This window comes from Papio anubis, chromosome 11 (genome assembly GCF_008728515.1).
Source record: "Papio anubis isolate 15944 chromosome 11, Panubis1.0, whole genome shotgun sequence".
In the NCBI taxonomy this organism is placed as follows: domain Eukaryota; kingdom Metazoa; phylum Chordata; class Mammalia; order Primates; family Cercopithecidae; genus Papio; species Papio anubis.
Window position 1 is genome coordinate 79,452,449 of NC_044986.1, and position 20,354 is coordinate 79,472,802.

A 20,354-nucleotide genomic window follows, 5' to 3' on the forward strand; every position below is an offset into this window, starting at 1 on the left:
AAATGGAACCCTCATACACTGTTGGTGGGAGTGTAAATTAGTTCACCCATGTAAAAAAATAATGTGGTGATTCCTCAGAAGCCTAAGATCAGAACTACCATTTGACTCAGCAATCTCATTACTGGGTATATACCCAAAGGAATATAAATCACTCTATCATAAAAACACATGCCTACACATGTTTATTGCAGTACTAGTCACAATAGCAAAGACATGGAATCAACCTAAATGCCTGTCAATGACTGGATAAAGAAAATATGGTACATATATACCATGGTATACTATGTAGCCAATAAAAAGAACCAGATCATGTCCTTTGCAGGAACATGAATGGAGCTGGAGGTCATTTTCCTTAATAAACTAACCCAGGGGCAGAAAACCAAATACCTCCTGCTCTCACTTATGTGAGAGCTAAATAATGAGAACACATTGACACATAGAAGGGAACAACAAACACCAGGGCCTATTGGAGGGTGAAGCATGGTGGGAGGGAGAAGATCAGGAAAAATAACTAATGGGTATTAAGCTTAATATCTGGATGACAAAATAATCTGTACAACAAACTCCATGATGTGAGTTTACTTGTTTAACAAACCTGCACATGTACTCCTGAAGTTAAAATAAAAGTTAATAAAAATAAAAAAAGAAAACATTCCTCATCTAAGAAAAAGGAATAGAGGAGAGATCCATTAAAGTTTGGAGGTATACATGTGTATGGGAGGGTCTGCACTATTGGTTACCAGAGGAAGGATGAGGTCAATAGTTTTACATATACTGCCTACCCCTTTGGGTGAGTGTAACATATAAGTAACAACAGCAGCTTTCACTTACCTAGAATGTACTATAGTATGTGCTGTTCTAACTCCTATATATATATATTTTATATATATATATATCAACTAGTTCAATCATCAAGACATTTGGGTAGAATTACTATTCTGACCATACTAATAATGGAATGGAGAGACAGAGAGTTTGTGTAACTCCCTCAAGGCCACAAAGCTAGTAAATGGAGAAGTTGGAATCTGACAGAAAGGGTATGCTGTAATTGCCCTATGTTTGCATCTCTTAGATCACCATTCAGACCATGTCCCCTGTTATCTACAGTACTATGTAAGGGAACACCAAAAGTTCCCATGGGTTTTTCAGTTGTGAATGTTTGCTGAGACTGAGGATCTATAGTCTTTCCAAATACCACTGGAGTATTGGCAGGATGAAAACCTATCCAGTATGCCTCAGCATGACTTTACCTGTTGAAACAGAAATCCTGGTTATTGACAGGAAAGTGGCAGCTGCTCTAGCCTCTGAGTGCCTTCCACTTCCCAGTCCCCACCCTTGCAGCACTCTGATAGGATTTCCCACAATGCATGAAATAGTGTGCTAACACTGACATAACCAGGGCCTCTAAGACCTTATTCCACTTTTCTGGCCAGCGTCTGTTCTGATTGCCAGTAGTAGCTGCACCATACCAGTTGGAATAAATTTTTGAATATGCATCTGGATATGAGACAAACGGAGGTTCTTGGGAAGAGTCCTGTGATGGACATCCTATATTGGGCCATAATGAACTGTCATCTCAATTTCTCAGAAGATCCCCAAAGTGGAGACAGCTGTTTAGGAAATATATCTGCTCTTGAGGATCCCGCTATTATTCATTCATCTCCACCAATACCAAGGATTTCATGTGAGGTGAAAACATTAGTTGTAAGTTAACATGGTATATAGTATCAGCTCTCAGTCAATAACTTTCTCCAGTGTACCCAGCCCCAGAAACTAATCCTCTAGCCCTAGTTCTCACTGTTGTTACTGGCAGCAATGGCCACTTGATGGCTGGGGGAGATCCTTGGTCAGTTAGAAGGAAGGATCAGGTATGGAGAAGCACTGAACTGACACTGATTTATACTTTCTTAAGTTGATGGAGAGCCACCGGATTAGACCATATAACCTTATAGTTTTAAGAGTAAATTGTTTGACAGAAGGCATAGTGCTAATAGAAAGAAATAAAAATAGAGAAATTACATTTGTTTCATGTTCAAGAGTGTAATTATTGAAATAGTATTTCTCCACTCATATTACAATATGTTAAGACATATCAGAGGTGGAAGAAATAATGAAAATGATTTAGGCTGACCTCTGACTCTCTAAAGCATTCTTAAAATGTGCCATCTAGTTGCATTAGGTAATTTCATGAAGAGGAAATCAACATTTTACAAAGAAACACTAATTTTTAGAGATAGTTCAACACTGAATGGTCTTTCTTATATTTGCACAGTGCAGTGTAATTTGTAAAATACTTGTATCCACATTATCTCATTGTTTCATCGTTACTGCCCTGCAAGGACTGAGGGTCATCTTTTAGGACATCTATTTCGATTGTCAGAACCTGGGAAATAATAGAAAATGTAGGCAATTAAATGAAGTTATTCTGACCTCAGTAGAGCACTCTGAAAAACATAAAATGGAGCTTCTTCCCAATATTTTGTTTTCTTAAATCTCTCACATTTTAATAAAAGCAAGATACAGCAAAACTTACGACTTACCACTACAAATCTAGTTAATCAAAGACTCAATTAAGATTTTTCTTTGTTACCAGCCATTATTGGTCTATGCCATCTCCCCTTCTCTTAATTCTATTTCTATTCATGCTTTGGAGATTGATAATGACAAAAAAGAAACATTTGTCTTCCTAGCAAGCATGCCCCCACCACACACACACGCACACACACAAACACACACTCCTCCACCTCATCTAACTGTTTGAAAACTATCAATTCCAACTACTTGAAATTTTAAAATATAGACGTGTATTTGGTTTAACAATTGCCTTTTGAAAACTAAAATACTTCCAAGTATGTCATTAACCTTGGTGTGAGCTCTGATATTTAATCAATTTTTTTAACATTTTGGTAGCAATTAATATTTTTTTGCAGAAATTGTTGAACATTCTTTTTTGCTTTTATTATTTTTAATTGACATATAATTGCACATATTAATGGGGTACAGTGTGATATCTTGATACATGTATATGATGTGTAATGGTCAAATCAGATTAATGAACAATTAAATATTTAAACAGAAATTTGGGTTACAGAATAGAGCAGAGAAAAGAAAGGAGTAGAGAGGTGAGTTTTCAGCATATAGTCCTTGACGAGTGGAGATCCAGGCCCGGTTTGAGATATGTGTTAAGTAAGGAAAAAGAGGAGGAGCAAGAATCAGAAGACAGCATGGGAGAGGAAGAATCAAAGACCATCTGCTATTTTGACACTGTCTGGGCAACTTCTGGGGTAAGGATCTAAATACTTTGCCCAGCACTCACTGTAAACACGTCCTTCTAGAGGCTTAAAGTCTAGATGGGTGGCTATAAGTATCATCAAAATATGTATTTACATAAACACAGCCTAGATAATACATATAAACATTTGTCACAGTAAATTTGTTAAATATTACATGATAGAACTAAAATATGTCAGAGATGTTCTGGTCAAAAAGATGTGCTTACATACAGAGGAAAAGGGAGCATGCTATGTGTAGAGAGGAAATCCAATATAAACTTGACTCCACTTATTTTTCCATTCAATATTTGTTTATGCCATGCCTACTATGTGCAAAACATAGTGCTGGTAGTGTCTGAAGAACAGTTGCTGACCTATGAGGCAGAAATGGAGAATGTTTCCAGGCAGATCCTAAAGAGACTTTGGGATGCTTATTTTTAGACTACCTCAAGAGGCCTTTGAAAGACACACTAAACATATTGGGTTTCATCTTGTAGGCATTAGCAAGGCATTATACAGCAGGTCCTTGAATAACATTGTTTCCTTCATCATTGTTTCGTTATAAGGCTTATGAAGAAATGAATAAATAAATGAATACAAATTGTCGTCAAATAAAACATCAAGTTTCCCACAATCATACAAATGAATGACTGTAAATAATGCAGTACAAAGCGCTCAGTGAGCCCAACACATTCATGATTGCGTTTGAACTGCATGGTGGTGGGAGATGCTCCTGACAATGTTGTCTTTGCAAACATTAATTCCTTGATTTAACTCACTATGCTGAGACTGCCGTCACTCACTAATTCATGAAAAATTGAGCAAATAATTATCTGGCTTGGCTTTAATTAATCCTTCTTAAATGTACTAATAGCTCACATTTATTACAGTGTTTAATAATGGAAAAGTTTAGGGTCTTATTTAGGAGATGGGGATGTTTTGTGGCCAGAAGTAGGCCATAGGGGGCTGTGCATGGTGCTGCATACCTGTAGTCCCAGCTGTTTGAGAGTCGGAGGCAGTGGATCATTTGAGAGCAAGAGTTTGGGGCTATAGAGTGCTGTAATGGCGCCTGTAAATTGCAACTGCACTCCAACCCAGGTAACATAGCAAGATCTCATCTCTTAAAAAGAAGGAAAGAAATATGCCCTGGAAACTTAAATCTTGTTGATATTAATGAGACTATGTGTTAAAATTGGTTTTGTTATATGGCATTGCACTTGAAGTCACAGTTTCTAAGAATCTATTGACAACATTACGTGAAGACTTACGGTGAATACATTTCTGAAGAAAACACATTATTTCCATTTAAAACTTTAATGCTCCATTATTGAAATGGCAATTTTAAGAGAAGATTTCAGTAAAATGAATGCTGCTAAAAGGAACCTATAATTCCCTAAGGGAGCAATATTAATTAGAGAAATATGTGCCTCTGTATTAATACAATTTGCATTTCATTTTATGGTTTATTTTTTGCAAACAGTTTACCAAATGATTGCAGTTGCAGATGGCTAAATTTTTACCATCAGATGGCTGCCATGGCTGATATTACAGAAATAGGATAGAATCTGGTTCTTTATAAATAATAGAAAATCAGTGTTAAGCCTAAAAAAAAGCATGACTTTCTACTATGGCTGGCCCATGATGCAAATGAGCCCAAGAGAAGGTAACAAGAAATCAATCTGTGGGAATGTCCATATTGGCTAGGAAAGACTGGTAAGTCAAATGTCCTCTTTCTGTCTAGACAGGAGCTATCCCTGCTCTCATGACTTTCTTTAACAGACCTGGTCAGTAAAAGTTTTGGAGCAAGGTGGCTGTGAAAAGAAGATGCTAGAAGATGGTCAAATAGGAACAGCTCCAGTCTCCAGCTCCCAGCATGAGCGACACAGAGGACAGGTGATTTCTGCATTTTCAACTGAGGTACTGGGTTCATCTCACTAGGGAGTGCCGGACAATCGGTGCTGGTCAGCTGCTGCAGCACGACCAGCGAGAGCTGAAGCAGGGTGAGGCATCGCCTCACCTGGGAAGCCCAAGGGGGAAAGGAATCCCTTTTACTAGCCAGGGGAACCGAGACACACAACGCTTGGAAAATCGGGTAACTCCCACCCCAATACTGCGCTTTACCAAGGGTCTTAGCAAACGGACACACCAGGAGATTATATCCCACACCTGGCCAGGAGGGTCCCACGCCCACGGAGCCTCCCTAACTGCTAGCACAACAGTCTGCAATCTAAGGGCAAGGCAGCAGCGAGGCTGGGGGAGGGGTGCCCGCCATTACTGAGGCTTAAGTAGGTAAACAAAGCCGCTGGGAAGCTCGAACTGGGTGGAGTTCACAGCAGCTCAAAGAGACCTGCCTGTCTCTGTAGACTCCACCTCTGGGGACAGGGCACAGCTAAACAACAACAACAACAACAACAATAAAAAGTAGCAGAAACCTCTGCAGATGCAAACGACTCTGTCTGACAGCTTTGAAGAGAGCAGTGGATCTCCCAACACGGAGGTTGAGATCTGAGAATAGACAGACTGCCTGCTCAAGTGGGTCCCTGACCCCTGAGTAGCCTAATTGGGAGACATTCCCCACTAGGGGCAGACCGACACCCCACACCTCACACGGTGGAGTACACCCCTGAGAGGAAGCTTCCAAAGCAAGAATCAGACAGGTGCACTCGCTGTTCAGAAATATTCTATCTTCTGCAGCCTCTGCTGCTGATACCCAGGCAAACAGGGTCTGGAGTGGACCTCAAGCAATCTCCAACAGACCTATAGCTGAGGGTCCTGACTGTTAGAAGGAAAACTAAGAAACAGGAAGGACACCCACATCAAAACTCCATCAGTACGTCACCATCATCAAAGACCAGAGGCAGATAAAACCACAAAGATGGGGAAAAAGCAGGGCAGAAAAGCTGGAAATTCAAAAAACAAGAGTGCATCTCCCCCGGCAAAGGAGCGCAGCTCATCGCCAGCAACGGATCAAAGCTGGATGGAGAATGACTTTGACGAGATGAGAGAAGAAGGCTTCAGTCCATCAAATTTCTCAGAGCTAAAGGAGGAATTATGTACCCAGCGCAAAGAAACTAAAAATCTTGAAAAAAGAGTGGAAGAATTGATAACTAGAATAATTAATGCAGAGAAGGCCATAAACGAACTGACAGAGATGAAAACCATGACACGAGAAATACGTGACAAATGCACAAGCTTCAGTAACCGACTCGATCAACTGGAAGAAAGAGTATCAGCGATTGAGGATCAAATGAATGAAATGAAGCGAGAAGAGAAACCAAAAGAAAAAAGAAGAAAAAGAAATGAACAAAGCCTGCAAGAAGTATGGGATTATGTAAAAAGACCAAATCTCCGTCTGATTGGGGTGCCTGAAAGTGAGGGGGAAAATGGAACCAAGGTGGAAAACACTCTTCAGGATATCATCCAGGAGAACTTCCCCAACCTAGTAGGGCAGGCCAACATTCAAATCCAGGAAATACAGAGAACGCCACAAAGATACTCCTCGAGAAGAGCAACTCCAAGACGCATAATTGCCAGATTCACCAAAGTTGAAATGAAGGAAAAAATCTTAAGGGCAGCCGGAGAGAAAGGTCGGGTTACCCACAAAGGGAAGCCCATCAGACTAACAGCAGATCTCTCGGCAGAAACTCTCCAAGCCAGAAGAGAGTGGGGGCCAATATTCAACATTCTTAAAGAAAAGAATTTTAAACCCAGAATTTCATATCCAGCCAAACTAAGTTTCATAAGTGAAGGAGAAATAAAATCCTTTACAGATAAGCAAATGCTTAGAGATTTTGTCACCACTAGGCCTGCCTGACAAGAGACCCTGAAGGAAGCACTAAACATGGAAAGGAACAACCGGTACCAGCCATTGCAAAAACATGCCAAAATGTAAAGACCATCGAGGCTAGGAAGAAACTGCAGCAACTAACGAGCAAAATAACCAGTTAATATCATAATGGCAGGATCAAGTTCACACATAACAATATTAACCTTAAATGTAAATGGACTAAATGATCCAGTTAAAAGATACAGACTGGCAAACTGGATAAAGAGTCAAGACCCATCAGTTTGCTGTATTCAGGAGACACATCTCACATGCAGAGACATACACAGGCTCAAAATAAAGGGATGGAGGAAGATTTACCAAGCAAATGGAAAGAAAAAAAACAGGAGTTGCAATACTAGTCTCTAATAAAACAGACTTTAAACCATCAAAGATCAAAAGAGACAAAGAAGGCCATTACATAATGGTAAAGGGATCAATTCAACAGGAAGAGCTAACTATCCTAAATATATATGCAGCCAATACAGGAGCACCCAGATTCATAAAGCAAGTCCTTAGACACTTAAAAAGAGACTTAGACTCTCATACAATAATAATGGGAGACTTCAACACTCCACTGTCAACATTAGACAGATCAACGAGACAGAAATTAGCAAGGATATCCAGGAATTGAACTCATCTCTGCAGCAAGCGGACCCAATAGACATCTACAGAACTCTCCACCCCAAATCAACAGAATATACATTCTTCTCAGCACCACATCACACTTATTTCAAAATTGACCACATAATTGGAAGTAAAGCACTCCTCAGCAAATGTACAAGAACAGAAATTATAATACACTGTCTCTCAGACCACAGTGCAATGAAACTAGAACTCAGGACTAAGAAACTCAATCAAAACTGCTCAACTACATGGAAACTGAATAACCTGCTCCTGAATGATTACTGGGTACATAACGAAATGAAGGCAGAAATAAAGATGTTCTTTGAAACCAATGAGAACAAAGATACAACATACCAGAATCTCTGGGACACATTTAAAGCAGTGTGTAGAGGGAAATTTATAGCACTAAATGCCCACAAGAGAAAGCTGGAAAGATCTAAAATTGACACTCTAACATCAAAATTATAAGAACTAGAGAAGCAAGAGCAAACACATTCAAAACCAGCAGAAGGCAAGAAATAACTAAGATCAGAGCAGAACTGAAGGAGATAGAGACACAAAAAATCCTCCAAAAAAATCAATGAATCCAGGAGTTGGTTTTTTGAAAAGATCAAGAAAATTGATAGACCGCTAGTAAGACTAATAAAGAAGAAAAGAGAGAAGAATCAAATAGACGCAATAAAAAATGATAAAGGGGATATCACCACCGACCCCACAGAAATACAAACTACCATCAGAGAATACTATAAACACCTCTATGCCAATAAACTAGAAAATCTAGAAGAAACGGATAATTTCTTGGACACTTACACTCTTCCATGACTAAACCAGGAAGAAGCTGAATCCCTGAAGAGACCAATAGCAGGCTCTGAAATTGAGACAATAATTAATAGCCTACCAACCAAAAAAAAGTCCAGGACCAGATGGATTCACAGTTGAATTCTACCAGAGGTACAATGAGGAGCTGGTATTATTCCTTCTGAAACTATTCCAATAAATAGAAAAAGAGGGAATCCTCCCTAACTCATTTTATGAGGCCAACATCATCCTGATACCAAAGCCTGGCAGAGACACAACAAAAAGAGAATTTTAGACCAATATCCCTGATCAACATTGACACAAAAATCCTCAGTAAAATACTGGCAACCAGATCCAGCAGCACATCAAAAAGCTTATCCACCATGATCAAGTGGGCTTCATCCCTGGGATGCAAGGCTGGTTCAACATACGCAAATCAATAAATGTAATCCAGCATATAAACAGAACCAAAGACAAAAACCACATGATTATCTCAATAGATGCAGAAAAGGCCTTCAACAAAATTGAACAGCCCTTCATGCTAAAAACACTCAATAAATTCGGTATTGATGGAATGTATCTCAAAATAATAAGAGCTATTTATGGCAAACCCACAGCCAATATCATACTGAATGGGCAAAAACTGGAAAAATCCCTTTGAAAACTGGCACAAGACAGGGATGCCCTCTCTCACCACTCCTATTCAACATAGCGTTGGAAGTTCTGGCTAGCGTGATCAGGCAAGAGAAAGAAATAAAGGGTATTCAGTTAGGAAAAGAAGAAGTCAAATTGTCCCTGTTTACAGATGACATGATTGTATATTTAGAAAACCCCATTGTCTCAGCCCAAAATCTCCTAAAGCTGATAAGCAACTTTAGCAAAGTCTCAGGATACAAAATCAATGTGCAAAAATCACAAGCATTCTTATACACCAGTAACAAACAAACAGAGAGCCAAATCATGAATGAACTTCCATTCACAATTGCTTCAAAGAGAATCAAATACCTAGGAATCCAACTTACAAGGGATGTAAAGGACCTCTTCAAGGAGAACTACAAACCACTGCTCAGTGAAATAAAAGAGGACACAAACAAATGGAAGAACATACCATGCTCATGGATAGGAAGAATCAATATTGTGAAAATGGCCATACTGCCCAAGGTAGTTTATAGATTCAATGCCATCCCCATCAAGCTACCAATGAGTTTCTTCACAGAATTGGAAAAAACTGCTTTAAAGTTCATATGGAACCGAAAAAGAGCCTGCATTGCCAAGACAATCCTAAGTCAAAAGAACAAAGCTGCAGGCATCACACTACCTGACTTCAAACTATACTACAAGGCTACAGTAACCAAAACAGCATGGTACTGGTACCAAAACAGAGATATAGACCAATGGAACAGAACAGAGTCCTCAGAAATAAAACCACACATGTACAGCCATCTGATCTTTGACAAACCTGAGAGAAGCAAGAAATGGGGAAAGGATTCCCTATTTAATAAATGGTGTTGGGAAAATTGGCTAGCCATAAGTAGAAAGCTCAAACTGGAGCCTTTCCTTACTCCTTATATGAAAATTATTTCAAGATGGATTAGAGACTTAAATGTTAGATGTAATACCATAAAAAGCCTAGAAGAAAACCTAGGTAATACCATTCAGGACATAGGCATGGGCAAGGACTTCATGTCTAAAACACCAAAAGCAACAGCAACAAAAGCCAAAATTGACAAATGAGATCTAATTAAACTAAAGAGCTTCTGCACAGCAAAAGAAACTACCATCAGAGTGAACAGGCAACCTACAGAATGGGAAAAAATTTTTGCAATCTACTCATCGGACAAAGGGCTAATATCCAGAACCTACAAAGAACTCAAACAAATTTATAAGAAAAAAACAAACAACCCCATCAAAAAGTGGGCAAAGGATATGAACAGACATTTCTCAAAAGAAGACATTCATACAGCCAACAGACACATGAAATAATGCTCATCATCACTGGCCATCAGAGAAATGCAAATCAAAACCACAATGAGATACCATCTCACACCAGTTAGAATGGCAATCATTAAAAAGTCAGGAAACAACAGGTGCTGGAGAGGATGTGGAGAAATAGGAATGCTTTTACACTGTTGGTGGGATTGTAAACTAGTTCAACCATTATGGAAAACAGTATGGTGATTCCTCAAGGATCTAGAACTAGAAGTACCATATGACCCAGCCATCCCATTATTGGGTATATACCCAAAGGATTATAAATCATGCTGCGATAAAGACACATGCACACGTATGTTTATTGCGGCACTATTCACAATAGTAAAGACTTGGAATCAACCCAAATGTCCATCAGTGACAGACTGGATTAAGAAAATGTGGCACAGATACACCATGGAATACTACGCAGCCATAAAAAAGGATGAGCTTGTGTCCTTTGTAGGGACATGGATGCAGCTGGAAACCATCATTCTCAGCAAACTATCTCAAGAACAGAAAACCAAACACCACATGTTCTCACTCATAGGTGGGAACTGAACAATGAGATCACTTGGACTCAGGAAGGGGAACATCACACACCGGGGCCTATCATTGGGAGGGGGACGGGGAAGGGATTGCATTGGGAGTTATACCTGATGTAAATGACGAGTTGATGGGTGCTGACGAGTTGATGGGTGCAGCACAGCAACATGGCACAAGTATACATATGTAACAAACCTGCACGTTATGCACATGTACCCTAGAACTTAAAGTATAATAATAAAAGAAAAAAAAGAAAAATAAAAAAAGAAAAGAAGATGCTAGATCTCAGATGCAGCCAACATTGTGTGTTGTGACCAACTGTCCAGTCTGCCCAAGACTATCCTGGTGAGAGCCAGTGCTAGCATTAAGTACAGCATTTTTTTATGAGAATGAATATAAAGGGGTTCCAGAGTGATGTAGGTCATCCTCCATCTGTCAGTAAAATCTGGGCATCAGTGCAATCTTTTTAAGTCTAGAACATGCTGAGCTGTGGATTATTGTTTCATTTTTGTAGTTAGGAATAAGTGAAACAAGTTGTGTATGAATGCTGTCTACTAACACTGTTCAGGATAAAGCACCATTTCAAAAACGATTTTGCATATTAACTAAAGTCATTTCTAATAATCTCCACTTATATAAAAAGAATTTCGAATTGCAAACTAAAGTTATAGTGATTATCAACTAAAGTAGGGCTTCATTCCAAATTCATATCAGTGCAACTCACCTAGATGCAGACAGTCAGGCAGACAGCGCTAAATCAAGCACAGGGTTTTCTTCAATATTTATTAAACATTTGACAGATTCTTGTTAGGTCTTTTCTCTGTTCTCTCTACTGGGCTTAGGGGTAATAATGGGAAATAAAACATAAAAGCCTCTATAATCATAAAGATGCTAAGATTAAAAGTGGAGAAGTATGGAAGGAATTGAGCACAGGAGCGAACTCGTTGGGCATAGATGTGGTTACAGACGTGTGTGTGTAGGAAAGAAATGGAAGGCTTCCTGGAGAAAGCAATGTTTAAACTAAGATCTGTAGCATGTATAATACCTCAAGTTATTTAGGAGATATCATCATCCAGTCTTGGCAATACATTCATTGACAAGGTATAGAGTGTTGAAGAAAACAAGCGATATGGTTTGGGTCTGTGTCCCGGCTTAAATCTCGTGTCAAATTGTAATCCCTAATTCTCTAGTGGGAGGTGGAGCCTGGTAAGAGGTGATTTAATCATGGGAATTTTTTCTCCTGAATGATTTAGCAACATAAACTTTGGTGCTATTCTCAGGATAGTGAGTGAGTTCTCATAAAATATGGTTGTTTAAAAATGTGTAGCCTTTCCCCTTCTCTTTCTTCTTCCCTTTGACGGTCATGTGAAGTGCTGGCTCCCCCTTTGCCTTCCAACATGATTCTGAACTTCCTGAGGCCTCCACAGAAGCTAAGCAGAGCCAGCATCATGTTTCCTGTACAGCCTGTGGAATCGTGAGCCAATCAAGCCTCTTTTCTTTATAAGTTACCCAATCTCAGGTATTCATAGCAATGCAAAAACGAACTAATACAAGTAATTTCTAAGTTTCTTTCTAGGGCACCTCACTGCATGCTATTCTCATTGCTTAGAGATAGCAGGTCGGTGCAGAAAGACAGTGAACTTAGGTTTAAAATAAAAACTAATTGACCCAATGGCAAGGGAAACAGTTACATGGGGGGCCACAAACTACCGGCAAAAGGTTCAAGGATTGTCTTCTGCAGTGAAAGGCGGCAAGATCTAGATATTTGTGCAGAAAGGTTTATATTCCTAACAACAGGACATGGAGCCAGTTGTCCTCTCAGTCTAGGAAAGGTGATGGGTTTGTTTTGAGCAAATAAACACAATCATGTGTTAAACTGCATTGACAGATGAATAATACCCAGAATAATGAATTTAATAACATGTTCTATTCTGCATTTTTAGATCCTTGCTACTCAGAGTTGCTGACTAACCAGTAGCTTTGGCATGACAAAAATTTTGATAGAAGCAAAGAATCTAGGGCGTCCTCCTACCTGCAGAACCAGAATCTGAACCTTAGAAGACCTCAGGCGGATCACGAGGTCAGGAGATTGAGACCATCCTGGCTAACACAGTGAAACGGCGTCTCTGCTAAAAATACAAAAATTAGCCGGGCGTGGTGGCGGGCGCCTGCAGTCCCAGCTACTCAGGAGGTTGAGGCAGGAGAATGGCGTGAATCCAGGAGGCGGAGCTTGCAGTGAGCCGAGATCGCACCACTGCTCTCCGGCCTGGGCGACAAAGCGGGACTCCGTCTCAAAACAAACAAACAAATAAACAACAACAAAAAACCTCCAAGAGATGGGACTGCACATTAAATTTACAAAGTGAGCTTGAGGCTACCCATACCATCCTACTTTTGCTTCTGAACTTGTCTCTTAAGAAAATCCGAACCACCTGAAAAAATTTGAAAGGAGTATAATCAGAATGTTGAGGAAATTTGACACATCACAAAGAAATGTTTAGCCAAGAAATAGGCTAGCATACAATAAAAACAGCTTTTCAAATTTCTCAGTCTGTCATTTAACTCAAGTGTTAAAAAGCAGAACAATGAGTAAAACAAATCACAAAACAACAACAAAATCCCTAAGGGAAAAGTATGCCTAATTATTTAGTGGAGATGATAGCCGCAGTATCTGCAAATTCTCTAACACAGGAGATAATACCAAACAGGAAGAAGAACTCCATTAATATTTATTTCGTCAATTAGTATGAGCCAGGAACTTCACTGTGTTTTCCATGTTTCTCATTTTTACTGGATGCCTGGCTTTATAATCCTTACAGAAGATAAAAAGCAAAGAAAACATAGTGCAAACAGAAAAAGACGAAACACTAAAAGCCCAGGCTGCTTTCATTACTCCTATTGGCTTGATTCCATGGTAATTAGAATGGCCGCAGTGAGCTTTTCTCTTCCATTTTACTGCTGGTGTCCAGTGTTTTGTCCTGAGTCTCCCATCCCCTATCCCCTCCTCCCAATGCTAACCACTATATTTTTCACCCAATTTTTATCTTTATTTCCTACATGTGGATGCACAGGTTCTCTTCCATTTTATTAGCTGGCAATTTTGAAATCTGTAAGAGGTAACGGGATTTGAGCATGGTTTATGTTGGCTATTATGCCTTATCTGGGTTGAATGCTGTGCAAGGTGTAGGGACGTCTGCAAGGTCAGGCTTCAGAGCTTTTATTAGCCTCGGATCTCATCTGGTTTCAGGCTACACACTGATGGTGCCTTTCTTCTTGGTGATATTTCCTTTTGAAAGAAGGTGCTTTCCATATTTCAAACTTCAGAAGTGCACTGCATGAAGTAATACAAAAGAAATGAGTCATTGGTTGCTGTTTTATCACCAAGGCTCATTACATAAATAATGCGGGGTTTTATAGTAAATATGCACAATGGTGTTGACAATGAGTTGACCAGTAAGCTTGTGAAACTTCCATGCTACAAATTGTCTTAAATGCCATTAAAGAAGTAATGACCTTGTAAAAATCAAATGGAAAAAAGGATAAGTACTGTTTTTTCTTCTCGTAATTCATGCTTGTAACTCTGGAACTGGATGTACAAATTTTTACTATAGCCTGGTTGGTCTAATGCAATTCATGAGAGATACTGTGTGGTAATTGTATGAAAGAACTTCCCAACTCTGGGGAGCCAAGCTTTGTTAGAAGTTGCATATATATATATATATATATGCGTGTGTGTGTGTGTGTGTATATATATATATATATATTTTTTTTTCTCAGTAGCTCCTTCATTACCTAATCACCTGAAAGGATCAAAGTTCTATCTTTTGAAGATTAATGAGAAGGGAAGAAAGAATGCAACTTATACGTCATCTACTGTGTACTGGGAAACTTAAGCAAATTTTATTTAATCCTTACAGCGACATTACAAGGAAGCATTATTATTACATTTTAGAGTTGAAGAAATGGAGCTAAGGTGATGTCAACAGTTTGCTCCCTCTGTACCTGCCATGTTGTACACACGCTGAGTTTTTCATCTTTTCAACAATACTATATGAAGAAATCATTATCTCCATTTTGTGGATGAAATGGTGCTTGATAGGAATGTTTAAAATGTACATTTTTGACCTCTTTGAGTCTTAGTTACATATATAAAAGGGTTTCTCTATTTGACACTATTAACATTTTGGACTAACTTTTTGTTGTAGGGGGCTATCTTTGTTGTGGGGGTCTATCCTGTGCATTGTAGGATATTAATTAGTATTCCTGGCCCTTTCATGCTACTATAGGCACAAGGTATATATACCCCCACTCCAAACAATTGTGGAGACAAACAAACAAAAACTCTAAACATTTCCAGATATCTCCTAAGGGGCAAAATCACTCCCATGTGAAAGCAGTAATGCAAAAGGATAACCACTGCAAGCAAGCAACAATTCCGGGATGCTAATGGAGATCCTGAAGACTGCAAATCTTTTGGTCACTTAAATAATTATTAAGAAATAGTAATTATAGCTAATATTTATTTAGTGTATGCATATGAAGTAAATACTGTTATTATTATTATTTGGCTATAGGGAAAGTGAGGCACACCAAGGTTAAATCATTTCTGTAAGGTTGAAGGCCTAGAAGTGGTAAGGTGGTGATTTAAACTCAGATAATATGAGGTCAATGCATTTTTTATACACCCCACATTTTCTCATGTTAGACACTCTTGGTGAACTATCCAGGAACCACTTCCAATCCCTTCTGCCTTGTAGGAAGAGGTATCCTTCCATCAGAGGGGCTTCTGATGTCAGAGATTTGATTTCCCTTTCCATATATCAGTGCCATAATCCACTAATCCATCATGACTAATGGGTTTGACTTGTGGTGATATTATGGCTGCTGGTGGGGGACATTCTTGCAATTTTTTTCTCTTAGATAAAAGAGAGAGATGTGCTAAGCGAGGCTTCTCCTTTCTGTACCATTTAGATTCCAAGATATGGCATCTATTGTGAATACCACAGCAAAGTCATGGTATGAAAGTCAGGGTTTTGAAGACTAGGAGAAGAAGGGTGAGATCCTTGAGAGCCTAACAGACCCTGGGACTACCTCCTGCAAACATCTATTTTGAGAGACAATAAAACTTCCTATTGATTAAGGCACTGTTACTTTGGCATTATTTAATTTGCAACTGATGTCATCTTAACCTGCATGCTCCAAAGAAGCAACTATTTTAGAGATTTCTTATTTTAACCTTTTTAGGGAACTCAGATGCAGACTATTGACTTAATCATACTCCTTGATTCATGACACATAACCTTCTCTTGTTATAAGTATCTTTATTTCTTTTTACCTATATTTCCCACTAGGAATAAATCTGAAGGTTTTGATGTGTACCTTGTTATTAGCATGTAATTATGTTAAACGTTGAATGGCATTTTGTTTGCATATATTGCTAATTTATATAATAAAAAATAAGATACATAATAACCAGTATTATGGATCACTTACTATATCCCAGGCATTTACCAAGTGCCTTTCATACATCGACTCATGTAATTCTCACAACAATCCTGTAAGATAGGCACTGTTGTTTTCCAAGTTTCATGAATGAGGAAAATGAGGCACAGAGAGGTATATAAATGATATTGGACTATAGATGTCATTCTGCTTATTACCTTTTTCACCCAGCACTTTGACTTTTAGCTCTAACCACAGTGGGGCCTGTGCACAGACTTTATTGCTTACGGCATGTTATTCTATTGGGCACATCCTCCACATGGACCCCTAGATGACCTCCAAATTTCTGCTGTCAAAAATAAAGGTGCATTAAATATCCCTATCCATATTCATTAAAATATTCATCTCTATAGAATATAGATAGAATATAGAGAAAGATATATATAGAGATATATATATCCAGAAGTCATTTACTTTGAGTAAAATACATAACCTGATTATGCTCTGAATGGATGCATTAGACTTTATGATCACCGAGCATGCACGAGGGTTCTATGTCCCTATATACCTGCCAACATATGGCAGTATCCAGCACTGTAATTTTTGTCAAACTATCTAGAGTAAAATAATATCTCATTACATTTACATGTTCATTTTTCTAATCATGTATAAATTCAAATATCTTCCTATGATTTGTAATAGGATTTCTCCTTAAGCCTTCAGTATTTTAAAATGTAACCTATTTTATGCCATGTACATCATTTTCATTCAACACATTGATGAAGTGGGAACATTTGTTCATATGCTAAATATCAATAGCTTATTTCTGAACAATCAATACATAAGAAAGTCTTGGTAGGGAAATTATAGAATAAAAGTAAATCTCCTTTTTTGAGTTGGGAAATTAAAATAGAAAATAAAGAAAAACAAATGGGTATTTCATGGATAAGGAGGTATCCTAATATCATTCTGGTCATTGTTGTGGCTAAGATTCTTTATTCATTTGAGTTTCATTTATTGCTTAACTCCTAAGTGAAGGTCTACTCTAGACCTTGCATAAAGTATAGGAAAGCCCATGATGTAAAATTGTTCAGTCTGGCATAATTAGAGTCCAATGATATAAACAAAGATTCGTGAACCACAAGCTGAGCCAACTAACCCAGCTGGGACACTGTGATTTGAGTACTCTGGAGAGGATGATGCTTCATTTGGTCACTTCTTAAGGACCTCTTCCAGGAGAACTACAAACCACTACTCAAGGAAATAAGAGAGGACACAAATGAATAAAAAAAATGCCATGTTCATGGATGGGAATAATCTATATCATGAAAATGGCCATACTGCCCAAAATAATTTATAGATTCAATGCTATCCCCATCAAGCTACCACTGACTTTCTTCACAGAATTGGAAAAAAACTACTTTAAACTTCATATGGAACCAAAAAAGAGCCCACATAGCCAAAACAATCCTGGGCAAGAAGAACAAAGCTGGAGGCATCACACTACCTGACTTCAAACTATATAATAAGGCTATAGTAACAAAAACAGCATGGCACTAGTACCAAAACAGATATATAGACCGATGGAACAGAACAGAGCCCTCAGAAATAACACACCACATCTTCAACCATCTGATATTTGACAAACCTGACAAAAACAAGCAATGGGGGAATGATTCCCTGTTTAATAAATGTTGCTGGGAAAACTGGCTAGCCATATGCGGAAAACAGAAACTGGACTCCTTCCTTACACCTTACACAAAAATCAACTCAAGATGGATCAAAGACTTAAATGTAAGATCTAGGACCGTAAAAATCCTAGAAAAAAACCTAGGCAATACCATTCAGGACGTAGCCATGGGCAAAGACTTCATGTCTAAAACACCAAAAGCAATGACAACAAAGGCCAAAATGGACAAATGGGATTTAATTAAACTAAAGAGCATCTGCACAGCAAAATAAACTATCATCAGAGTGAACAGGCAACCTACAGAATGAGAGAACATTTTTGCAATCTATCCATCTGACACAGGGCTAATATCCAGAAGCTACAAAGAACTTAAACAGATTTACAAGAAAAAACAACCCCATCAAAATGTGGGCAAAGTATATGAACAGACACATCTCAAAAGAAGATATTTATGCAGCCAACAAACATGAAAAAATGTTCAACATCACCAATCATTAGAGAAATGCAAATCAAAACCAAAATGAGATACCATCTCATGCCAGTTAAAATGGCAATCAATAAAATGTCAGGAAACAACAGGTGCTAGAGAGGATGTGGAGATATAAGAACGCTTTTATGCTGTTGGTGGGAGTGTGAATTAGTTCAACCATTGTGGAAGACAGTGTGGTGAATCTTCAAGGATTTAGAACTAGAAATACCACTTGACCCAGCAATCCCATTACTTGGTATATACCCAAAGGATTATAAATCATGCTACTATAAAGACACATGCACACATATGTTTATTGCAGCACTATTCACAATATCAAAGACTTGGAGCCAACCCAAATGCCCATCAACGACAGATTGGACAAAGAAAATGTGGCACAGACACACTGTGGAATACTATGTAGCCATAAAAAAGGATGAGTTCATGTCCTTTGCAGGGTCGTGGACAATGCTGGAAACCATCATTCTCAGAAAACTATCACAAGAACAGATGACCAAACACCTCATGTTCTCACTCATAAGTGGGAGTTGAACAATGAGAACACACGGACATAGGACATCACACACTGGGGCCTGTCGGGAGTTGAGGGGCTAGAGGAGGGGTAACATTAGGAGAAATAACTAATGTAGGTGACAGGTTGATGGGTGCAGCAAACCACCATGGCACATGTATACCTATGTAACAAAACCGCACTTTCTGCACATGTATCCCAGAACTTAAAGTATAATAAAAAAGAAAGTACCCCCAACTTAATTCTATATACATATCCTTGTCTATGAACACACACAAACAATCTATTTTATTTTTGCCACTGATGCCTGAGAAAAATATAGATGCAAAAGACAGTCCGGTATTTGCAAGGAACTACAAGCATCTCAGTGTTGCTGGGACACAGAGAGTGAGACAAGTCAGGTGAGAGGAGATAGAAGCCAGTCGAGCCTTGTGTGCTATGTAAAGGAGTGTGGACTTTATCACAGAGCTGATGGGGACCCAGTGAAAAGATTTAAAGGGGGAGGGTTCTGTCAGAATTGCAGCTCAGTGGACGAAGGATTTGAACATTTGAACAAGACGGGATTAAAGAAAGTGACAGGAGTAATTTAGATGACCAAGGATGACTCTTAAGTAGAGCAACGGCAGAAGGTAAAGAGAGGGGAGACTGATTGAGGAAATAACATTGGCAGGATGCATGGATGGAAAAATGAGGAGTCTGAGCAGGGAGAGAGGGAAAGGGAGGAGAGCAAAATGAGCTCGAGTCTCCTGAAAAGCATAAATTGAAATGGAAAGAAAAGATGCAAATAAACTGATTACCTGGGAAAGTTCAAAATTTCCTTAGGTCAGGTAGCCCTGATGCCACAGAAATGAGAGTCAATGCCTGTAACTGCTGAACATGCCTAGACACTATTGTACATGCTTTCCAGAGAGTAATTCATTTAATCCCTACAGGATCTCTATCTACGTTTACAGATGAGAAGTTAAAGCTAGGAGGTTAGTTAGCCTGCCAGAAATCACACAGAAAAAGCATGAGTCACACATAGGCAATGTGGTTTCAATCTGGGTTCCAGAGCCCATTTTTTAAATAACTGTACTATTCTACCTAGAGTTCCAACTTGAAAGGCCTAGCTAAGTCTCAATCCCCTCTCCAACCCCACACACACTCCAGGCAAGCCTCTGGCACGGCCTTCCACCTCTCTTGCTTGC